The sequence below is a fragment of the Triticum aestivum genome, chromosome 5A (genome assembly GCF_018294505.1).
Source record: "Triticum aestivum cultivar Chinese Spring chromosome 5A, IWGSC CS RefSeq v2.1, whole genome shotgun sequence".
Taxonomy (NCBI): Eukaryota; Viridiplantae; Streptophyta; class Magnoliopsida; order Poales; family Poaceae; genus Triticum; species Triticum aestivum.
This window is the reverse complement of record NC_057806.1, coordinates 275718840-275733021: the sequence shown is the minus strand read 5'-3', so window position 1 is coordinate 275733021 and position 14182 is coordinate 275718840. Positions and strand designations below refer to the sequence as shown.

General features: G+C 42.6%; 2 long non-coding RNA genes across 5 annotated transcripts; both read right to left on the bottom strand.

The window, feature by feature from the left end:
* Positions 1-5054: 5054 nt before the first annotated feature.
* On the bottom strand, positions 5055-10729 carry LOC123102971 (uncharacterized). Of its 4 annotated transcripts, XR_006449545.1 has the most exons (8): positions 10155-10729; positions 9928-10022; positions 9711-9826; positions 9310-9415; positions 7687-7760; positions 6441-6501; positions 5682-5791; positions 5055-5401 (listed from the first exon to the last, which is right to left on the bottom strand). It is a non-coding gene; the product is annotated as an uncharacterized lncRNA (long non-coding RNA). The 4 variants fall into 4 exon arrangements; XR_006449544.1 differs by having other exon boundaries at positions 5682-6501; XR_006449543.1 differs by having other exon boundaries at positions 5055-5791.
* Positions 10730-12235: 1506 nt separating this feature from the next.
* On the bottom strand, positions 12236-13477 carry LOC123106799 (uncharacterized). The gene is made up of 2 exons (XR_006451514.1): positions 13144-13477; positions 12236-13068 (listed from the first exon to the last, which is right to left on the bottom strand). It is a non-coding gene; the product is annotated as an uncharacterized lncRNA (long non-coding RNA).
* Between the last annotated feature and the right edge of the window lie 705 nt (positions 13478-14182).

Sequence of the window (14182 nt, the reverse complement as noted above, 5' to 3'; positions counted from 1 at the left end):
ATCCTAATATGTCTATATCTAGACCAAACACACACAGCACAGAGGGGGGGTGAGAGTTGGGAGTTCTAGGTATAAAAGGTGTCACTCCAATATAAAGAGTACACACATATGCTTGTGCAAGGTTTGGGCAATGAAAAATCAAGCTTATTGTGTCATTATATAAATTTTGTGTTTCACTTACACATTTTAGTTCATAATTTTTGTTTCCTCTTATGCCAACTCTATCAACTTATATTTCAAGTGGCCTTAACCATAACAAGTGTTGGTGATTAAATCCTAGTCCGTCTATCTCTAGACCAACACACACATACGCGCGCGCACACACAAAGAGAGAGACATGGGATACAGACGTGGAAAGAGATAAATGTCTGGAGTTCTAGGTATAAAAGATCCTCGCTCCAATAAAAAGAGTGCACATACATGTCATGCAAGGTTCGGGCAATGTCAAATAAAGGTTCTCGTGTCATTATAAAGATGCAAGGATATTAGAACACTGTGAGGGGTATAACTTGCATATTTCACTTACACTCATAATTGTTCTTTTCTCTTATGCCAATTCTACCAACTTATATTTCTAACGGCCTTAACGACATCATGTGTTGACGCCTAATCCTATTAGGTGGCCATATGGGTGGTGCCTACACCGTGGATTGTACTTAAAAAATAAAGGATCCACATAAAAGGTTAAAAGAGTGTAGAGACCATATGAACGGTGTCTATTCATGTGGTTTAAAATTAGCGATGTCGTGATGGGGAGTGTCCTCCATGTATAGGATGGTGTGAACTGGTTTCTTAGTGCACTGCGACATATCGCGGCATGCTATGTATGTTCTGAGTGTGAGGAATTGGGGGAGTTGTTAATTAAAATGATAAAGAGAGGTGGTAAGAGAGATCTTGGGAATTTATTTCCGAAAGGGGTGAAAAGAGCGCGACAACAATATGGTGTTGCCCGATCATGTTTCAAAGTGCTCAACGTCATCACAAAAAGAGTCCAATATGCTATATCATGTGTACAAAAGCAGAATAATGCGTTTGCGTGAACTGAGGAAAGATCGGCAGGGCTGTGCTCGTAGACTATCCGTGACCACAAGTAAAATGTCGATCGCTTGTGAGCGCTCAGAGGAACTCAAGCAAATGTCAGAGCTACCTTTCTCTTGTACCAGGCATGCATGTATGCTTATTTAGGAAGCATGCATGCATTTTGTCCAGTGGCCTCGGCCATGCAAAGAGAAAGGGGGAATTGACCAGTTGAATTTGGACGTGGTTGTAAGGGCATCTTCAACGCTGACCCCAAACCACTTGTATACATATACACGAAGCTTTTCAGATCCGCATGTCATCCAACGCCAACCCCCCATCGGTACGTTGGGCGGTCCCTACGCAATTTTCCCATAAATTAGAACCAAACGAGGGGCCTTTGCGAGAGTCTTGACACGAGCCACCTAGGACTCGGATACCCGCGGACCACCCAAAACTGTGGGTGAGCCAACGCTTTTGTAGTTGGTCACACTATTTCCGCGGCAAAATCCTCCACTTCCTTGTTTCATCCTGCCGCACCCACCCAGTTGGCCCTTTTTCACCGCCGTCGATGCATGACTCACAGGAGAAGCTACCGAAGACGATGATGGTGGAGGATCCGGCGATCACACGATACTAGAAGGTCAACTTGAAGACACGGCAAAATCTCCTCCTCGAAGCGAAGGAAAAGGGTATGCCGTGCAAGCAACAGAAGGTCGATGAAGGCAGAGGTGAAGGTCGTGGAGGTGAACGTGGAGGCAATGGTCGTGGTGGAGGTGGCGGACATGGTCCCCTGCTATTGTTGCCGACCATGCAGACACTACCATGACTGGAGCATTATAAGGCTTTATACTACTATGCCTCTAAGCATCTCGGAAGGCAATCCCTGGCATCTGCCGGTGGGAAAACCACACTCTAGGTCTCTCCACTCCACTCTTAGTCCCCTCCCCTTGCTATCTATGGTTAGCGACGACAACAGTGCAGTGTCGGGTGGTGGATCCGGAGACGACGACAACGAGGAGGATGCCCTCCGCATCATGTTGCGTCGGTCGTGGTTGGACCAGGGTGGCAGAGAGAGAGAGAGAGAGAGAGAGAGAGAGAGAGAGAGAGAGAGAGAGAGAGAGAGAGAGAGAGAGAGAGAGAGAGAGAGAGACGGAGTATCACATGGAGAGCGTGAGGCTGGGATTATATGGATTGTTGGAAGTGGCGGCGGACCATCAAAGGGAGTTGCTCGACCAAGGTGGTGCCTTGAGGGGTATAAGATTCATGATATGAAAGGTGTCTGGTCTAATAAAGAGAGTGCACACATACAATTGTGTATAGGGTTTGGGCAATAGAAAATGAAAGTTCTCGTGCCATTGTAACAATAGATGATACTGGTCTACAGTAAGGGGTATAGCTTGCATGTTCAACTTCCTTTTGTTTGTTCATAAAATGTTTGTTTTGCTGCCTATATTAAATCATAATCCACCTATTCCTATACCAACACACACACACACACACACTTGAAAGAGATAGAGATCAACACACACATAAATAAAATAGAGAGAGAAACAAAATATTCACATGGAGAGCGTGAGGTTGTGATTATATGGATTGTCGGGAGTGGCAGCAAACCATCAGAGGGAGTTGGTTGGCTAGGTTGGTGCCTCGAGAGGTATAACATTCATGATATGAAAGGTTCCTAGTCCAATAGAAAGAGTGCACACTTACGATTGTGCATGGTTTGAGCAATGGAAAATGAAAGTTCTCGTGTCATTATAACGATGTGAGGACACTGGTCTATAGTAAGGGGTATAACTTGCATGTCCAACTTACATCTATTTGTTCATAATTATTTGTTTTGGTGCCATGATAAAATCATAATTCTCCTATTCTTGTACCGACACACACACACAAACGTAAAAGAGATAGAGAGAGAAATCAACACACCCATAGAGAGAGAGAGATGGAATATTCACGTGGAGAGCGTGAGGTTGTGATTATATGGATTGTCGGGAGTGGCAACGAACCATCAGAGGGAGTTGGTTGGCTAGGTTGGTGCCTCGAGAGGTATAACATTCATGATATGAAAGGTTCCTAGTCCAATAGAAAGAGTGCACACTTACGATTGTGCATGGTTTGGACAATGAAAAATGAAAGTTCTCGTGTCATTATAACGATGTGAGGACACTGGTCTATAGTAAGGGGTATAACTTGCATGTCCAACTTACATCTATTTGTTCATAATTATTTGTTTTGGTGCCATGATAAAATCATAATTCTCCTATTCTTGTACCGACACACGCACACAAACGTAAAAGAGATAGAGAGAGAAATCAACACACCCATAGAGAGAGAGAGAGATGGAATATTCACGTGGAGAGCGTGAGGTTGGGATTATATCGATTGTTGGGAGTGGCGGTGGACCATCAGAGGGAGTTGCTCAACCAAGGTGGTGCCTCGATGTGTATAACGTTGATGGTATAAAAGGTGCCCGGTCCAATAAAGAGAGTGCATGCATACGATAGTGCAATGTTTGGGCAATGGAAAATGGAAGTTCTCATGTCATTATAACGATACGAGGATACTAGTCTACAATAAGGGGTATAACTTTCATGTTGAACTTCCATATGTTTGTTCATATATGTTTGTTTTGGTGCCTATATTAAATCATAATCCGCCTATCCCGTGACCAACACACACGGAGAGAGATAGGATATACATGTGGAGAGAGATCCAGGTTGGGGTATATGGATTGTCAAGAGCAACGAAGAACCGTCAGAGAGAGTTGCTTGAGTAGGGTGGTTCCTTGAGGGGGATCATGGTATAAAAGGTGTCTGGTTCAATAAAACACGAATGCACATGGTATAAAAGGTGCCCGGTCCAACAAAAAGAGTGCAGACATATGGTTGTGCAAGGTTTGTTAATGGAAAATAAAGGTTCCCACGTCTTTATAACAATACGGGGATACTGGATCATCATTAGGGGTATAACATGCATGTTTCACTTACATTTATCCATTCATAATTTTGTTTCCTCTTATACCCTAAGGGGTATATTCGAGTAAGCTTAACCACTTCAAGTGTTGTTGCCTAGATTAAATCCTAATACATCTATCACTAAGCGCACACACACATACACAGAGAGAGAGAGAGAGAGTATGGATGGTCGAGGGGCACGGCGGAACGTGGGAGGAACGTTGGAGGGAGCTGCTCGACCAGGCGGGTTCAAATAACGTTGGGGGTGAAAATGTGGTACCACAAACTTGGACCATGAACATGCTTGCTTCAGTGAGAGATGATGTATATTCAGGTACGTACATGATGTTTGGTTTCCTATATCTTATTAGTATCGTCGGACGCGTAGCAATGGGTAATGTACTTACAGAGATATGCGCTCACGGGGTCAAAGCTGGTAGGATGCAGTTGGGCAACGAAAGAAGCATGTGCTCTGCCACACAACCATTTGACCGTCTTGCACCAGACCACTATGGAGCCATACGAAGCCATTCTCTTTGACCATCTTGCACTAGCCACTGTGGAGCTATACGCATAGCTAGTACAGCCATAGCAAGGAGGTATGACAGACTGCTCCAAGCAAAATCACAGAACCCCAAAACTTCCATCGTAGTACTCGTTAATGTTGCCTGATTTCTAGAGGACTAAATGTGTAGGGAGCTAAGGTATTGTAGGTTCTAGACTTCTGTTTCATACCACATTGGCATGTTTTGCTGATATGAATACTCAAACCTAAATGAAGAAAAAACTGTCGTAGCGGCCCTGACCGCTCTAGTCTTCTTACTTCATTAGGTATCAAATGCAGGTACCGTAGGTGCTGCTGCTGCTGCCTTTAAAAACTTGCAAGCAATCTCTGCCTCAATCACAACAATCTTCAAGCAACAAAACTCCTTCCATGCCAACTAGCCAATACACATCGAAAGGGAGTTTTTGTACATGCCGACTGAGTCCTGTGTGATTGAGCTAATGTATCGTGAGTGATGCGTGCTGCCCAGCCGCTTCTACCCTCACTAGATGACCAGTTGCGCCAATGATGCAAAGGCCGAGAGCAAGCCATGTATTGTAAGAGTATACATTAATATTATTCGGGCGTGAACAAACTGCAGAATTATATGTATGTATACAATCAGAACAACCATATCTGTAGCAATAAAATGGCAACACCATATCTGTAGCAATATATGTATGTAGTCTTATAGGACCTTGTTCAACCAACCGGACTCATGACAACTAACTATGAGCTGGGACAACCGGTGTAATATATGTATGTAGTCTTATAGGACCTTGTTGTAAAAGGCTCTCAAGTATTTAAGAGCTTCATGTGCCAATCGAGCCTTCTTAGAGTTTTCCATAGACAGATGGGACATTGATTTCTTTGAAAGTACCTTGAAACAAAAGCAGAACAAAAGTACAGACAATTCCAAGTCAAATGTAAACATACTATATGAACCGGAGAAAATAGATACCAATGGATTAAATAAGCAATGGATGCAAAAATATGTGCTCTAGGGCTGAACTTATTTAGAAAGCTAATAATCGAACTATATGTGTGAGCTAGTAATCTCTCCCATATAATTTCAGATATACTGAAAAGGAAATATTCTACCTCATATCTTCTATAAACCTCTAAAACATAGGAAAGAGACACAAGAATATATGACTTACCGAAGGAATTTGGCGAACTTGCTTACGCTTTCAATCTTTCAACAACTTTGAAGACCACATACATACACATGGATAAAATCATCACATATACAATCAGAACAAAACCATATCTGTAGCAATAAAATGGCAACTAACATGAGGTTGTGCTACCTGTAAATAAAGCTAAGTATTAAAGTTCCAACCATTAGCTAGTTGCATAATCTATAAGAGGCTGGAGTACATATGACGATTCAAAGAGATAGGGTAACTCTGTAATGACAACATGCCAGCAAAAGCTGAACCCAAGAACAATCCCTAAAAATCAAAAAATATTGTGCATCTCTACTTTTCTTTGATTCTTTTACATCTCCTTTCAGATTTTACTATGATTGAGGTGTGTTAATTTGATCAGTCATACAGAGCCAAAGAAATGTAGGTGCCCTTAATACTCAAATAAGGATAAATTGGAGAGGTAAGAATGAGCTCCTGGTATTCATTTTAGGTATTAAGAAATAAGCTATTGAGAATATGTAATGAATATAAAGATGGTGAGGACTTCAATAAACATAATGAACCTCAGAACGGGAAGGGCCATTTTCATTGGCATGCCGAAAGAAATGTTGTGAGCAATTCTAACATGCTAAATCAGACTGACATGTATCACCTACTTGCTGATGACATCTACTTTTGAGCTCTGATGTAAGCATGGTAAAACAGCTCATAGTACATAGAGTCTTGGAAGTGGGCTACAGGAGCAGTGCACAAGGATGATTGAAATACCTAGGTATTTAGTCACAGGAGCTTGTCCCTTGCCTTTCATTGCGGATATAGGATTGTTCATCTATTAATCATGTAATAGTCAGACAATGCAAAGGAGAGAATGCAGGGAGAAATAGTAACAATCATACAACGCAAAGCTGTGTACAGGGCAACAAGAATGCCTCTCATCAGGGCGCATTAGGCAAAGGTAACTAAATGGAATACACAGATGCCAAAAGCCATGACTACAACAATGTTAGATTAGGCGGTGGCTGCAGCTGGTCATTAGTAATCATTATACATGAGTACCTTAAATCGATTGAAATAGAAGGAAATGTAAGGTTATTTACATTGATATATATTGTTCAAATGGACGATCCACAAGGAAAGACAAAAAAATTGTGAAGCATGTCATAAGTGGCACAAAAGCATTGTAAACTTTGCTCGAGGAATTGTATATCTGAAGAAGTCCATTACCCGAGTATAACATAAATGAAGTTGGTGTTCAGTTTAAATTTCTACCAAGCAAATGTAAGGTGTTGATGAAGCTGAAACAAAATTAGGGGCAGCAACGATTAATTAACCGATTAATTAATCCATCCTGTAGTTTTCAGTTTTCACCAACTTGTCCATCTATCCATAAGACTACATGGAACTGAACCGAAGGTAAGGATCTGAACCAAGAATAGCAACGTAGACAAAAGCAAGATTAAACATCATTCTTCAGTCCTCAAGGGTACATGCATTCTCCTTCCTGACTTCGGCTTCCTGCTCTGGTGTGTAGTGTTCTCTAAAATCAGCTACTTCTTACACTCCCCCACTAAGTGAATAGTAACAATTTTAAGACGATAAACCACACAGATAATTGGTTCCTAATTAGAGCAGCTAAAGAAGCAAGTAGCTAACATTAGTACATAGAGTCTTGGAAGTGGGCTACAATATCATGGCAAAATCCAGGAGTACATCATTGCTTGTGGTTAGCATAGTTCTCTCAAAATTTTCATGGCTGGTTTGCTACTACTTCCAATTTTGTCTGTATTGTATTAAATAAGACCCATCAAAGCATACCACAAATGGCTTTCTATGCAAAATAAATAGACCAAAAAATGAATGAAACAAAATAAATACACAACCCCTTACGCATATATGCAGATGAAAGCTTCCAACAATGAAATAATTCCTAGTTTAACCGAAAGGCATTAGCATAGGTGAGAACAAATATTTTCAGTGAGCTCTAACAAGAACAAATGGCGGGACCAAGAACAACCTCCAACCAAGGAGATGACGAGCCAGCAGAGCAATAGACGAAGACCAAAGAGCAGGTGAGAGGACAAAAGCAACCTGTAGCAGACAAAACAAATGCCTTAGGAGGGTGAAACACGAACGAAAAGAGTGTATAATCAGCAAACTACATAGACAATAGGCTAATTATACTGGCAATCAGTATAAATATAATTAGCAACTACTATATATCCATTACTTGAATGGAATCATGAGCCACTTTCATGCATGGTAAATACGACGGCTGCCCCTCTCAACTCTTCTGTGCCTCATCTCATGACTAATTCTACTAATCAGTGACTTGGTTCAGTTGCTGTCTAAATCAAGACAATTGCATGAAACACAACACAGTACATCCTAATGTAAGATATTTTAAGTTTTTAACTAATAGTAGCAAGCACCTGTCAATTTATGATTATCTAAGAAAAAACAACACGCCTGAAACACGGTAGGCACATCAACTAAACTGAGGCACACATCTGTCGGCGGCACGGTCACATTTAAAAAATTAATAAATATGAAAAGCCTGTGGTGCATGTCACAACTATAAATACTCTGTTCTCACCTAAAACTATCAGAACAGAGACAAATAAGAACAGAGTTGCCAATATAAATGCAGGTCAATGCAGAACACAACAGGTGAATATTTCCAAAGACAAGCAAACATATCCGTCTAGCTTGACACAGCATATTCAACATATCATACAACCACTTACGCAAACAGTTACAGCAGGCTTTCATAAAGTGGATTGGAAATCAGGGAAATAGACATGGAATATTTCTCTATAGCTACACGGTTTTGAAATATTTTTCTTCTTGAAGCTAACCAAGCCCGCTGTCCTTTTTTTAGCTGAAGATAAATCCGTCGGTTTGAAGTAGAAAAGCAATGACTAAACCTAAAGATCCAAGTGAAGGACCATCTACTTTTTTTAACTAATCAATCCACCCAAACTAAATTACTTTCTTACCTGTTTTAATGGAACACAGTAAACATTTTCCATTGCACTCTTGCTCCAAGCTTACAAACCCTACATATTTTAGGTGCTGCATCCCTCTGATATTGTTGCATAGGTACTTAAACAGCAGCCTAGTAAGAATACTGATTGGCTATATTCAGGCTAAACTCTAAAGCATTAATCTAAGCATCCACTTTGTGTGCACCTTCTCATTATATTTATGCTCATTTAATGGCAGTGCAGCATCCCATTTTGAATGCTAGCTAAGAATACCCAACTAATCAGACTTCTTTCCTATGAGATTGTAATAAAGAATAATGATGGTAGGTGATCTGATATTATATTCTACTAATAATAAAATAAGTAAGGAGAGCAGGGTATGGAAAGACAGATAGCCTAGAAAAGAAGCATGCAGAGGAAAAAGCCAAAGAGATACTATCATAAGCAAGGGCATTTGATGAATTCATTAATTAGTTAAGCCAGTACGAATATACATGACTGAAAAGAATATGTATTTTCTAGTTTGAACAAATGGAGTAACCAAGACAACAATAACTGGGCGTACAGTCTAAATTAAATGAGCCAATTTGAGGAATTGTTATCCTCCAAACAATATTCAGATGATTCTATTTGTTATGATGATAATTCTGTACCTGCACATTACTCGGCATACCAAGTTCTCCATTCGGGTTCTTCTCCGCAAGACAGATGAATATATGAGCAACTAATTTTCTTGGTCCTATTTCTTCTTTCTCATATCTGCAAATATCATGTTTAGGAAACCCACATATTAGTAATTTCAGAGATGTATATTAGAGAAAATGTTCAGCTAACAATCCAATTAGATATACATGTGCATGTATGTTTATACACCTAGCCGAAAATTTGAGAAGATCAAATTAAGAATTTGAATGCCCAATGAAAATTAAACTTGGATTGAAAGTTCCCTTCCATTGCATTTGGAATCTGCTCTCTTTACCTCTGCCTATCCCACTCCCACAATCCCACTACCACACATTCATCACACAACACATAGAGAGAGATAGAGGAGCACCTGGTTGGGAAGGAAGGCGTTGAGCATGTCCGTTCCTCACCGTGGGGAGCACATGTGGTTGGGAAGCAAGCCATGAACAAACATACAAATTAACATTAGCAAGACGAGCGGTAAACCTGCTCGAAAGGTAGTCACCATCAACAATTCTTGCTTCAGTAATGACAACCAACCATCACATATATCCATCAATGATACATAAAGGGGGGAAGTAAATTACCTTGGATGAGAACGAATTAATTGTCAGGTTGCTGCAGTTGCCAAAAATGCCCCAGTTTAATACATGGACTCTGTCAATGCAACTCCCATAGTCACCTGGGTACACAGAAATAGACAAAAATAATGCATCAATTAAAAGGAACCAAAACAAGCAGAGCAGATCACGGGAAAGATAGGGTGGGGGAGAGAGAGTTAAATCAAGGGAAGGAGGAGGGGAGTGGGGAGTACCTATGCGTGGGGAGGGGGAGGCTGGCCTTGCCCGCATCCATCCATGGTGGCAAAGGCCTCGAGCAGAAGAATGGCGACGGTGACGGATTTGACGACCTTGGGCTGCAGTTGTCACGGAGAGGGCCGCGCACATGAAAGAGCACAACCATGGTTGAAACAGAGAGGAGGCGGATCCACCACACCAGTACGCCGGGTTGACGACGAGGAAGATCCGTTAGGTCGGCGCCGCTCACCTGCGAGCGCAGCGGCGATGACGGGGCGGGCGGATCTGCGTGCGCCATGGCCATGGCCGTCACCTAACCCGCTCGCTCTCCCTCTCCTCTTCCCTTCCCGTCGCCTGACCCGCTCGCTCTCCCTCTCCTCTTCCCTTCCCGTCGCCTGACCCGCTCGCTCTCCCTCTTCGTGGGCGGAGGCCGGACGGAGGAGACGGGCGCGAGTGGCGACGGCTGGCTGGGTGGAGGAGGTATGGCGGCGGCTGGCCGGGTGGAGGAGACGACAGCGGCAGGGAAGGGAGGCGGGCGCGGTCTAGCTAGGGTTTGGAGGGAGAGAGAGGAGAGGGGCCGGCGGGAGTGCGGGATGGGCAGAAGGCTAGGTTACCTCCACTGGAGCGGCTGCCTTTTATACGCCCGGATGCGAAATGACGAAAATGCCCTTGGCGGGGCATGAAAATAACATGCGGTGGCATGAGCGATTTAAAGGCGACGTGGCCAGCTTCGTTGTGACTACCTACCCCTTCATCCTTTATAAGTTAGATGTGTTATTGAGCGCACGCGATGGATGAGGGGGGTCGTCTGCGGCCTACCGCACTCACCGCACGCCACGACGCGGACCTTGAGGAGGTGAAGCAAGCAATAATCAGTGGGAGAGCAAATGCTTCCAGATACTCCCTTCGTTCATAAATATTTGTTGTTTTAGAGATTTCAACAAGTAACTACATACGAAGCAAAATGAGTGAATCTACACTCTAAAATATGTCTATATACATCCGTATGTGATAGTCCATTTGGAATCTCTAAAAAGACAAATATTTAGGAATGGAGGGAAGTACAACCTTCTGAATGTAACCCCACTCAAAATAACTCATTCCAGAACAGATTACAAACATAGATGTGCTGCACATTACAGGGTGAAACTTTGACGCACCATGAGAAATAAGCAACAAGCTCAAGAAAAAGATACACAATAGAACTCCCATACAGGGCTTTCTGGCAACAACCATGGGATGCATCTTCCTATACTTTCTGGCAACAACCATGGGATGCATCTTCCTATAGTTTCAGACACCATCGTTATGCTTTTGGGATGCACATTGTTAATCTAATACAACATCGTCATGGGGGCACTACAGCAGAAGAGTTGAAAACGTACTCGACCTAACATATAGAATGAAACATAGGCGAACCATAAGACAAATAGACATGCACACACAACGGAGATGTGATTGAAGCTGATCACTGATCAAAGGCCTTTTAACTTCATGCATTTCATACCATTTGCATTTCCCATGCTTCAAAAGAAAAATACAAAAAATAAAAACAATAAGAATCAACAAAGTAGGAGGCATGCTTTTATCTTCACTGCAGAGCTAACGGTTGAATCACAAATGTCCAGAAAATAAAAGTATCCATAAATTACACAAATATTGCAGGATATTTCCAAACACGAATATTAGATTCATATAAGGAATTTGTTGCAATGAGAAATATCGGCCTAAGTAAGACATTGCAGATAGGCTTCCTGTAGATCTCCTCTACAATGGATAGGAAGATTTTCAATAAGTATTACAACACAGGGCAAGCTTAACCAATACCTTATTGAACTAGTTTAACCACTACTTTAACTTGCATTTTTTGTTCTATCATGCCAACAGGGGAAATTGAGCAAAACAGGTCATGGATGAATTTGACTTGCATCAGTCAAAGCCTGACCAATGAAATTTATTTTTCAATCTAACTTCCGCTTCACTCACACTCCTTTTCTACTGTATTAAATCTTCATCATCAGTTTTAGCTTTTATTCATTCTCTTTTGTGCTATGTGTCATCCACGAGCCCTTTCAGGGGTAGTACTGCTAATCATCCATGTCAGACAAAAGTAGCATGTAGTTAGAAAATAAGTGCTGCTAATACAAGTTCACATCGCTAAATTCCATGATCCATCTCAAATCAGAAATTCAAATGTACATTCCTGGTCAGGGATGGAGATCACGCCAGAAATATCACAACTCGAAGGAGCAGCAACAACAACCTAAATCATACTAGTAGTACTCCCATTAAAGAAATACAAGAGCATTTATATCACTACTTTAGTAATCTAAACGCTCTTATATTTCTTTAGGAGGGAATACTTGTGAACACTTATGCGCAAGTGCGAATCCTCTTGGATGATCTACTCGTATCACAGAGCCTCAGCCCAGTACACATCCCGGGCAGCGTCGGCATTGCTGTGGTCGACGACGTCGACGCCACGGGGCCATGGTCCTGCGGGAAATGGGATGCCGACGCAGCGCAGGACACAACGGAGGCGGACTGGGTGCAGTCGGCAGTGAGGGCACGCAGCGCGGTGGCGGAATGAGCAGCGGCCACTGTGAAGTCCAAACTCATGGCCCATCTGTTAGACAACAAAATTACGTGCAAGATTTGAAAAGGGAAAGCAAACTAAATTATACAAACAAAATTATGTGGAAATATTGGAAAATTGAAAGCCATGATAATTTGTTGTGCAGTTGACGTGCATTCTGTATCTCAACAATAGTGTATTTGCAAACTAAAGGCCAAGAAAGAATAAATTGTTTCCTTTTGATAAGTCTGACACTTCCTTCTCAGTTGTCATTGACGCAAGGTCTGAGCTTGTTAAATAATGCATGACGGAATCTCCAAGGCCCATTGCTTGCAGTAAAGTCCATGTCAGACTCCCTGGAAAATGCATCTCTAGCTTTTCAAATCGGAGCACTTGAACGAGCTGAGTACGAGGAGTAGGCCAAATGGCACCTTACGGCCAAGATCTCCCTCGACGGCACACGGGCCTCCCCGCACCACTTACACCACGGCAAAGAGGGGAGAGGATCATGGCTTGGGGAGCACCACGATGGGGGCGGGAGATGGTTCGCCAGTATCTCGCTGGTATTTGTGCAGCATAAGATGGAGGTAGCCCTTTGGGGAGCACCACGATGGGGGCGGGAGAGGGTTTTAGCGGCGCGGCTCGCTGGGAAAGGGGGAGCTGGCTCGCCATGGAGGGGGGAGGGGAGAGGATTTGGGCGGCGGGATCTAGATCGGGATGGAGAAGAAGGAGAGAGATTTTTTTTATGGCAGAAGGAGAGAGATAAACGAGTGGAAATGGCCCAGCCCACACCATGAGCATAAAACGGCTGAAAAAAGGAGCTATTCAAAAAAGAAAAAAACAAGTCTGAATTTTTCGTCTCGTATCTTTCATGGGCCAAGAACCTTTGCACGTAGGGCGAGGACTGCGTAGCGCAGCCTACTACTAAGCCTACTGGGCTAATGAGAGGGGACCGTGGACCGCTTTGCTGTATATGTGGAAATAAAGGGACCAACTCGTTAACGAGCGCTCCTACGGAAGCCTTGCAACGATCTGCGCCACTTGACGCGCTCTTAGCCATTCGTCACGTGTCGTGTTCTGGACGCTCTCTTCAGATTTTTTCTATTTTTCCGCATGCGTTTTCGGGTTTTAAATGGTTTTTTTCGACGTTTTGGTTTTCCCCTCGGTCTTCCTTAGCTTTTCGATAAAACCAATTTGAAAAAAAAACTTTTTTGCACGAAAAAGATGTGTTTTCTTTTTTTTTTCTTTTGCGAAAGTCACGTTTTTTTCCGAGAGGCACGTTTGTGCTTTAGCGAGAGTCACGGCCGTGCCATTCGGAAATGAAAAAAAAACACGTTTTCTGTTCTTTTTTCTTTCGCGAGAGTCACGGTTTTGCTTCCGCGAGAAGCACGGTTGTGTTTTCGCGAGAGTCACGGCCGTGCCTCTCGGAAAGAGAAAACCAAAAGGCATTTTCTGTTTTCTTTCTTTCAC